The following is a 10,904-nucleotide window of genomic DNA, read 5'->3' on the forward strand; positions in this document are numbered from 1 at the left end:
TTAAACCAAACCTCAGCACCTTAGTGAGGTCCTAAGCAACTTAGTGAGACCCTGTCTCAAAATAAAAAATGCTGATGTGGCTCAGTGGCTAAGTGTATATGGGTTCAATCCCCAGTGCCAAATAAATAAATAAATGGTAGAGCACTTCTCTGATATATATGTAAAGGAATATGTTATAGATCACATCCCAGATTACTATGACTCTTTTAAATACAAAAGTTTTGAATACAAGCTACTTTAACAATTGTTTACTTCTTTAGAGTCAGAAAATTCTATCTGCGGCAAGAAGCAATCTTTCCCTTTGGAGGTATTTTACCCAGACATGAAACAAATCTAAATAAACTAGGGGAAGAGGATAGAAAAAGGGTCTTCTGATTTCTAGTTATGTATTCTAATTTCCCTTTTTGTGCTCATTTTTCCTTTCATCTGGAAGAGTAGTATTAATTGTGTGTGTGTGTGTGTGTGTATGCGAGCACATGCACGTGCATGCGCATGTGCACACACACGCTAGGATGAAACCCAGGCCTTCACGCGTGCCAGGTAAGTGCTCAACCACTGAGCTACATTCCAGCCTTTTAAAATTTTTATTTTGAAACAAGTTTCCACTAAGTTGCCTGGCTGGCTTCTAGCTTTCAATTCTCCTATGTCAGCCTCCAGTAGGTAGGAATACAGGCCTGTATCACTATGCCTGGCCCCACCATAATTTTTTGTACAATTGATAGAGATTGATCATTTCTCTAGTATTTGGGCCTAGAATATATTACCTGACTGAAAGATCTCTTAACTGCACTTCAATATGTGGAAAGAAATGAAACATAGGACTCTAATTCCACAAATAAGGTAGAGGGACTCTTTCCTCAAATGAGGTAAGGCTTAGAACGGGAACAGTTTTGGGGTTTTTGTTTTGTTTTGTTTTGCTTCTTTTCCCCCTTGATTGTGCTGGGCAAGCACTCCACTATCTCCAGCCTAGATTGAAGCATGTTTTTGCTTAAGATGGTTTGTGGAAAACCCAATGGATTCCAATTCTGGCTTATAGTATTATTCACTGTATTTTGTTCCTATTTATAATGATGCATGATAAACTTAATTGTGTTCCATCATTTATATCATTAATATTTCCTTTAGGTTTGAGTGCTGTGAAAAGTTCTCCTTCAAAATTGTACAGGGATTGAACTTGGCAGTGACTTGAGATAATTAATTCATATGTTGGTCGTTAGCAAGGTCCAGTAGTTAAAGTCTACTTTGAAGTAAGTTATTAACTCCAATAAAAAAAAAAGCACTTTATCAACTTATTTACTCTACTTGACAGACGAGATAGGGAAGTTACTGACTGTATGACATCACCTCTGTACTTTTACCACTGAACACCAGGGTCAAGTGAACATCTAGGTTTTTCAAGGACATAGTTTAAATCTAGAATAAATCCATTAGGTTAGTGGGGGTGGCAGAAGGTGCCCTTGAATCACGTTACATTTGTAATACTGTCTCCGTTTTGTAAAGTCCATTTTTGCTCTTTTCAAAGTCCTCAGACTTCTAAGCTAAAGACAGTTAACCACAAGGCAGCACCCAGATTAACAAACAAAATATTACCAGCACCTCAAAGCCTCCTCTGCGTGCAAACTCTAAGAATTACTGCTCTAGTCAGAGCTCAGTTGTGACACTCTCCTTCCCCAGGGTCCCACCTTTCCCTTAAGGGCCAAAGCCTCATACTGTGTGAGTACTCCCAAATCTGAGAGCCTCACAAGCACCCTGAAGAATGATGTGACTTAATTTGTGAAAAGGGTCATGAAGGGTGTATCCATCATTTATATTCCTGGCGTACTCCCTAAACTGCTTAAAGCAAATGAATTCAGGTCCTGGCCAAAAAGGAGTGGAGATCAGTCATTGCCTGAAAGCACCAGCTTATTGCAACACTCCAGCATATTCGCACAGAAGGGTGAATGAGGTGGATTCTAGTGTAATTACCTTTGTGTAATTGAAAACTAAATCACTGAGGACTGCATAGTTTAAATATCCATTTAAATACTTTCAATTTTATTGCACTTATTTTTGCAAGACATGCCACTACCAAATAGGCTATTCATTTTTCTAGTGGATTAAGATCTGAATAGGTACATTAAAAACTAGCACAGCTCAAATAGATGCCCTCTTTTTCCAGAGATCATTAGAGAGAGTTTTTCTTTTTTTCTTCAATTCATCTTACAGGACCTGTAATAACACAAAAGAGATCAGATTTTCTGTGAAATGTAATTTAGACAAGTCTTTAAGTGGTAAAACAAACACCTGTGGTGCATTGCCTCTAGTCCTCAAATTTTTAACATGCATAACAATCACCTGGAGGGGTCTCATTAGAATGCAGATTCAGACTCCGTGGGTCTTGGGGCCAAAGATTCTGTAATACTAACAAGGTCCCAAGTAGCTTGTGCTGCTGGTCTGGGTCACACTTTGAGTATCAAGCATGGGCAGACTGAAAGTTATTCAGCACTACTGTGAGCCTGGATCTGAGATCAGGTTCCTGGAATTTATAGAGTATTTCTAAGGTCCATTATAACTACAATTCCACAATGCAATAATCCCTTTTCACCTATTAAATAATTTTCTTTAGGTTTCTGATTCTCATTTAAATCTGTTATTTTAGGTTTTTTTCTTTATGGGGAAGCAGGTAAAAATTCTCATAGTTGACATGTTTTGTTTTTCAATCTCCTACAAATCTACCTCAATCCATGGGAAATAATAACATGGTATGGGCTGGGAGCATATGCTATATACTTGAGTCAGCAATGCAGGGCTTTGGTGAAATAAGCAAGTGTGAACTTGGGAGTATCACCAAAAGAAAGGGACAGCTAATCCTACCAGAATAAGGAGTCCTTCTATGAATACCTTATTCAGATTAGCTATAACTTGGAAGAGCGCACACCATGTAATAAAAACTAAAAGCATTGGTACTATTTACTTGTGAAGACAAAAAAAGATGAATGGCAATTGAAACCAGCACATCCTCTGAAGTAAATAGCTTTATAGTATGCCAGATTAGATTTAGCTTCACTCTAAAGCAAAACTTTCTCGTGATAATCATGATCTTAGGTGTAGGATTACCAATGGTAATTTTTCAAACATTATTAAAATCAGCCATAACCCCCTACTTGGTTGCCTTTCATTTGTGCTATAGTTGATTACCTATCTGTTGGGATTCAGTAAAGACACCACTCCAGATTTTGAATATTAGGAATCATATGCTTATAAAACCATTAGAAGAGCTGGAAGAACAGAAGTCAGAGGGCTGCCCTTAGGCTTCCTGCACAGACCTCACAGCTACAATTTAGAGGTCAGGAAGTGTAGAGACCACTACTGGCATAACAGCTACTTCTCACCAGTGGAAGTGGTGGGAAAACAGGGGCACAGAAAGTCTGGTTACTAAAAAATCACATTTAATGTAGGACATATAGCAAAAATTGCAATGAAGGGCTGGGGATGTGGCTCAAGCGGTATAGCGCTCACCTGGCATGCGTGCGGCCCGGGTTCGATCCTCAGCACCACATACAAAGATGTTATGTCCGCCGAAAACTAAAAAATAAATATTAAAAAAGTTCTCTCTCTCTCTCTCTAAAAAAAAAAAAAAGTAGCAATTTGCCCTCCCATCAGCAACATATGAGGGCTCCACTTTTAAAAAAAAAATTGCAATGAAAACTAACAGGGAAAATAGCTTCTATATTCCTTTCTCTTCAAAATCTTACATCATTACATATGGTTAACAAAAATCTCAGTTGTTTACAGAATCATGTTAGCAGGGCAGTCTAAGAATGACAGTTGTTTTAACTATAAATCAAATTTTATTGAAATACAATATATTGGCATGAAAGTATACCCATATAACCATTCTGATTTTCACTTTCAGTATTCAATAAACTACACAAGATGTTCAATGCTTTACAAAGGCTATGGGTTAGATGTTTTTGTTTTGTTTTTTGTTTTTGGCAGTACTAAGGATAAACCTGGCGTAACTTACCACAACCCAGGGGTGCTCTACCACTGAACAACATACCCCCAACCTGTTTTATTTTGAGATAGGTCTTGCTAAGTTACCAAGACTGGCCTTGAACTTGCCCAGGCTGGCCTCAAACTTGTGATTCTCCTGCCTCAGTCTCCCAAGTCACTGGAATTACAGGCATACACTATCACACCCAGCATGTTAGATGATTTTTCCCAATTGTAGGCTAACATAGTGTTCTAAACACATATAAGGTAGACTAGGCTAAGCTATTGACATTCAGTAGGTTTCAACTGAATAGTATTTCCAACGTATGATGAGTATATCAGGATGTAACCCTAATCATAAGTCAAGAAACCTCTGTACAGAGTCCCCCCTTAACTATGGGTGATGTGTTACAAGACTCCCAGTAATACTGGAAACCATAGATAGTACCAAACTCTGAATATATTATGTACTTTCCTATACACACATACATAAATGTAATATCTTTTCATCTTATCACACTATAGCCTTAACTTTTGCCGTTTGATATGCAGTGGCAAAACTGCCATGAATTTCTTTGTCCTTCTTTGTCTTTATAATTTCACAGATAGAAGATTCATTCTGGGGCTGGGGATGTAGCCAGATGCTGATCGAGAAAGTTCTTAGAATGATCCCCAGCACAACAAAACAACTACAAGATTCATTCTTCCGTAGGATCTTAGCCTCAGCATAAGATTTTTTTGCTGTTTTTACTAAGTTAGCAACTTTTATCTTTTCACATAAAGAAAACAGTTCACTGCTATTCTGTCATTTTCAAATTTCCAGCCAAACCTTTTCACTTTGGGACATCATTAAGTAAACTAAAGGTTACATGAACATAAACACTGCAGCACCATGACAGTCAATCTGATAACCAAGATGACAATTAATTGCCTAACAGGTGAATAGTGGATACAGTATAGATGCACTGGACAAAAGGATGATTCATTTTCCATGTGGGATGAAATGGGACAGTGGGAGCTTTCATCATGCTACTCAGAACAGCATGCAATTTTTATTTATTTATTTATTTTTAATATTTATTTTTTAGGTTTTGGCAGACACAACATCTTTGTTTGTATGTGGTGCTGAGGATCGAACCCGGGCCGCACGCATGCCAGGGGAGCGCGCTACCGTTTGAGCCACATCCCCAGCCCAAGCATGCAATTTTTAAATGTGTTAATTGTTTCTGAAATTTTCTACTAAAAATTTTTGAACTGCAATTGACCATGAGTCATTGAAACCAAAGAAAGGGAAACATCAGGTAAGGAGATGGTAGTTTTACTATAGTCTTACTACTAGTAGATGTCCCACATCCCTAATCAAAACTTGGTATTTTTCAATTTTCAGATTTTAGCCATTCTCTTGAAAGGTTAATACAATATATTGAAATTGCATAATCATTTTAGTTTTTATTTTCCTGATGTTTAACAATAAATTATTTTTCATGTTCATTTGCCTTTTTTTTTAATTTTTTAATTTTTTATTGTGGCTTGTTCAAAACATTACAAATTTCTTGACATATCATATTCCACACTTTGATTCAAGTGGGTTATGAACTCCCACCTTCACCCCATACACAGATTGCAGAATCACATCAGTTACACATCCATTGATTTACAAATTGCCATACTAGTGTCTGTTGTGCTCCGCTGCCTTTCCCATCTCATTTGCCTTTTGGATACCCTCTTCCTTGAAATGCCAGTTCAGATCTTTTGCCTAAATTTCTATTTTATTGACCTGTCTTTTTTGTTGTTCTCTGTAGTTTTTTTTTTTTTTTATACTGAATATGAGTCTGTTGTTGGGTATAGATGTTAAGAATGGCTTTTTCCCTATATGGCTTGTTTTTTCACTTTTTTATGCAGTTCTGTTTATCAGATGTTTTCCTTCATGGTTCACTTATTTTGTGTGTATTCAGTTTAACATATTTTGCCGACTCCAAAGTTATAAGGGTATTCTGTTTTCTTATGAAAATTTTATTGCTTTACTGTTTACATTTAGATTTACAATTCATTTGGTGTTGACTTTCATGTATGGTGAAAAGTAGGAATTGGATTTCGAGTTTTCCAATTCCTGCACCACTGTGATTTAGAGATGGGTTGAATATAGAAAGTGGTGGAAATGAATGCAAAAAGCCATATCTAGCAGAGTTAGGTGTTGTTTTTACACCATAAAACACATAGCTTCAGTCTGCAGATGTAACTTAGGGATAAAGCCCTTGCTTAGAATGTGTGAGGCCCTGGGCTTGATCCCTGGCATGAGGGGCGTGTGGAGTAGCTCCAATTTGTGAATTTTTTCCCCCTTCAGTTTGGGGGACAGAAACCAGGGCCTTAGTACGTGCAAGGCAAATACTCTACCACTGAGCTATACTCTCAACCCTGTTATCTTTTTTCCAAATGTGATCTCCTAATACACAGGTGCTATGGTATACGCCTGTAATCCCTATGATTTGGGAGACTAAGGCAGAAGGATTACAAGTTTGAGGCCAGCCTCATCAACTTATTAAGACCCTCAGCAACTTACCAAGACCCTACCTCAAAATATAGAAAAGAAAAAAGGGCTGGAGACATAGCTCAGTGATAAGCACCACGGGGTTCAATCCTCTGTATCAAAAATAAAAATTGTTATCTTCTGTGATTCCCACACTGCATACTGGCACCAGTTCACCTCCTGCAGCTGCTTTGCCTCTTCTTTCTTATCCAGCCTCTTAGAATGTCATCAGTGCTGCCCAGAGCACTGTGTTCTTTTTTAGAAGTTATGGCAAGGATTGATCTACTTTCAAATAAATTAAAGGAAGAGCAGGGTTAGAGTTGGAGGAAAAGTGTGAATGTCAGAATACTTTTAAAGAAATGTAGCTGTGGACAGAGGGTATAACTCAGTAGTACAGTGCTTGCCTGGCATACTCCAGGCTTTGGGTTTAATACCCAGTACCGCAAAAACAAAAGAAATGTAGACTTTATTACCTATTCTAAGAAAGTAAATAGAAGGCATTGTTTTTAAAGGTTTGAAAAAAAAGTTGGCTCTCCTAAATGAATGAAATAAGCTCATCATCCTGCTTATCACCACTTACAGGCATAACTGCCCCCTGTAGGGGTTTTTCCCCCTTTCGAAACAATTGATGTCTTCTCAATCTTATAAGAGAAGCTATGCAAAGGAGGAGGTTTTGAAACAACTTCCTAACTTCCCTACAACCAGATTTTCCCCCAAAGGGTCCTCTAGAAATTATGAGGAGCCTACTAAGACAATAAAATGTATCTGGAGTAAAGTTATTAACCACCTTGTGCCTGAATCCCTGCTCTTTCCTTTGACATTTAGATATATCCTTTGATTCACTAATAATAATAGCTGAAGTGGGTTGTGAAATATGACTTTTTTATTATCCAACTCAATTTCTATTTCATGTCCCCATATATCTGGGCCATTAGGAAGTCATTTCAGGGTATATTTATAAGTTGTATCACATAGTTTTAGGATTTAATTGCCAAGGACTCTGGAATGGGGCAGGCATCTTAGTCCTTAATTGGTTTATGATGATATGGCCCAAACTGATATACATTGTAGAATTCCCATGGCCCCTTTGTAGGCAGGGACTTATATTGTTTGGGGGTTACTAGAAGTGTAACCATCTGCACAGCCCTTAGGATCTTGCCAATTCCTACTTGCCAGTCTATCATTACTCTATGTTCATTGTCTTATTTAATCCACATAATAACCCTATATTATAGTTGCTGTTATTATTCACATTTTATAGATGAGGACATTTAGGTTAGGTAATATAGCCAAAGCCCTCGTGTCTCATTAGCGGTGAACCTTTCGCTGTGGGTTGATTCTCTTTACTCTTTTGTGTGAATGCTCATTAATAATCCATTGGTCCACCCTTGCTCTGCCTCTCAGATTTTATACAAACCTCTTATTATCATCTCAAAGAATTCACCTTTGCAAAGATCCATTACACGAAGGCATGTCATCTTAGTTAATCTTTTTCAATTCATGAATCAAATATTTCTGGGCACTGGGTATACATTCTATACAAGTTCTGATGGCTGAATGGGATAGGGAGAAAAAGAAGTACAAGAATCATAGGAAACACAAAAGTTAATTTTTCTAAGTTATCTCTCTTATTCTAATGGAATTTAAGTTGGTTAGAAAGCTGAGTCTTTCTGTCACTCACCCATTGATTTGATGCTCAGATATATGAAAACCTATTTTTGTTTTTGATGGCCCTTTCTTTTGGGTCACCTCCTAAAGTGTCATAGTTTCCTTTTACACTCATCTAAAGGCTACCAAATCCAAAAAAGGGCCCATCTGTTACCACTTGTGTTCAATAGGTCTCAAGATTTAGTTTTCCTATTTGCTAAAACACTCAAGGCTTCTACTTCCAAGATGAAATCTTGAGAAATTTGGAAATGCTATTTAAAAGTAAATACAGCCTTAAAAGAGTTTATGAACCCTGTACCTAGCCACTACATGTAGTTTTTGTAGAAAAATTTTTCTACTTCTAAAAAAAAAAAAAATGGAACTCAATCTGGATACAAAACTTAGTTAAGAAACATGTTTCAAATTCCTTGCATTTCTTGTGTCTTAATCATTATTAACCTGGTCACTTAAAAGTAGAACTTCTGATTTATATTTTCTATAGTCTTTACTCTTCCAGACTGCAGCAGATGTTCTGTCCTAACACCTGTTCTTAATTTGAACAAATATGTGCTTCTAGCCAGTCCAGGGCAGAGAGAGCTCTCTGGTAGGGATTAAGACTTCAATAGCAGTGTTTTATCAAGTTCTAACTACACTTAAAAAAAAAAAATCTGAAATCTCCTAAAAATTAACCCCTAATTGGCTGAAGGTAAGATGATCAATTATGGGAGCTAGTTTTCCTGAAATTTATCTTAGATTTCGATGACTATGACTTTAGTCCTAAAGAAGGGAAAATCAGAACCATTTTCTCCATTCTTTTGGGTATGTCTGGCCAAACACTTCATGATCCTGATGGAAAGCAGAATGTCAAGGCTTCAAAAGAAAAGAAAAGGAAAAAAAAAAAAACATTAAATTCCTAACTCCACAGAGTGGTAAGTTCATCTTGTTGCTTCCCTTCTAGGTTAAGAGTCATTTCAATAGGATGAGTTTCCTGTACACCTCACCTGTTGGAAAGGAAGAGTATTGAAATGAAAGATAACTGTATACTTTGTCTTGAGCAATTTTAAAACCTCCATCCACCATGGTTCTGTTATCTGTAAATGGGGTCATAGTACCTAATTAACAAGGCTGTTGTAAAAGCACATGAGATATGTGAAAGTGCTTTATAAATTTTAAAGCTATACAACATTACAGATTTTTGAAAATTTATTTTTATGTTTCCTTTGATTTTTAACCTAGAATGTACCTGACCAACCATAATGACTACATTATATTTTAAAACCATTACTAGCCTGGCATGGTGGTCCACATCTATAATCCCAGCCACTTAGAGGCTGAAGCAAGATGATTGCAAGTTCAAGGCTAGCCCTCAGCAACATGGCAAGACCCTGTCTGGAAATTTTAAAAAATAAAAATGACTTGGGATGTAGTTCAGTGGTAAACAGTCCCTGGATTCAATCACTAGTACCTAAAAATAAAAAATAAAACCATCACTAAATCTCAGTGGTAGTGATATAATAGTCACAATAGAAAAAAAAAAAAAAACAGGAGGGTGGAGTGAGGTGTGTTTGTGTCCATGCCATATACCAATTTTTCTATATGCTCCAAGGGGTTTGTGAAGGCTGCCCAGCGTTCAGAAGGAAAGGAGCACAGATCAGCTGGGGAATCTACCCAAGTGTCAAAGAATCCATATTAATCTTACTGCCAAAATAGCTGTCCATCCCAACCAAGTTATTTCATTATTTCTTAAAAAATAACCATTGGCTGGGCATATAGCTTAGTGGTAGATCATGTGCTTAGCATGTGTGAGGCCCTGGTTTGATCCCAAGCACTATTTTTTTTTTTTTTTTTTTTTTTTGCAGTGCTAGGGATTGAACCCAAAGCCTCAAGCAATGTTAGACAAGTGCTGTACTACTAAGCTATACCCCCAGACTGCCCAGCACCACCAAAATAAAACAAAGCAAAACAAGTTTTTATTGCTAATACTTTTCAAAGATTTTTTTAGTTGTTGATGGACCTTTATTTTATTCATTTATTTATATGTGGTGCTGAGAATTGAACCCAGTGTCTCACACATGTGAGGCAAGCACTCTACCACTGAGCCACAACCCCAGCCCCATTTTTCAAAGAGTTTTAGAGATTTTTTTCTCTCTTCTGTAAAAGTAGTTAAGATTTCTTAAGGTAGCTGCTAAGATAAGAATCTGAGATAGCTTTGTCTTAAGAGACAAGGTGAATTCCAATTTGGAAATAATAATGACCTAGAACAGATGCCCCTTTCCATTTTCACTCCAATAGAATCTTTAGGCTGGACTCCACCTCTTAAAATTTTTTTTTTTTTTAAAGCCAGGATATGTATGGACTCAGGAAGGGTGGAGAAAGGAAATGGAGAGTGACTCACTCCAGTTTGTGGAAGGATTAAGCATACACCTCCACAAGCCTGATGCTGGGAACTCCCACTTTAGAAGATGAGGCAGATCTTGACATGAAAGCAGTTTACAGTGTCTCAACCTAGAAAAGAAGCTAAATTCATTGTTAGCTTCTAGATTGCATAGTTAAAATGCAAGAACATGCACACCCATGCTTACTTGCTTACTGCAGCACTATTCACAATGGTTAAAATGTGGAATCAACCCAGGTGCACATCAATGGATGAATGGATAAAGAAAATATGGCATATATACACAATAGAATATTATTCATCCATAAAGAAGAATAAAAATCCCATTATTTTCAGCAAATGGATGGAACTGAAGGATAT

General features: G+C 37.1%; 1 long non-coding RNA gene across 1 annotated transcript; it reads right to left on the minus strand.

Annotated features, from left to right (window-relative positions):
- Window positions 1-2,068: 2,068 nt before the first annotated feature.
- LOC139707645 (uncharacterized) lies at window positions 2,069-10,598 on the minus strand. The gene is made up of 3 exons (XR_011709103.1): window positions 10,545-10,598; window positions 3,499-3,564; window positions 2,069-2,208 (listed from the first exon to the last, which is right to left on the minus strand). It is a non-coding gene; the product is annotated as an uncharacterized lncRNA (long non-coding RNA).
- Between the last annotated feature and the right edge of the window lie 306 nt (window positions 10,599-10,904).

The sequence above is a fragment of the Marmota flaviventris genome, chromosome 11 (assembly GCF_047511675.1).
Source record: "Marmota flaviventris isolate mMarFla1 chromosome 11, mMarFla1.hap1, whole genome shotgun sequence".
Taxonomy (NCBI): Eukaryota; Metazoa; Chordata; class Mammalia; order Rodentia; family Sciuridae; genus Marmota; species Marmota flaviventris.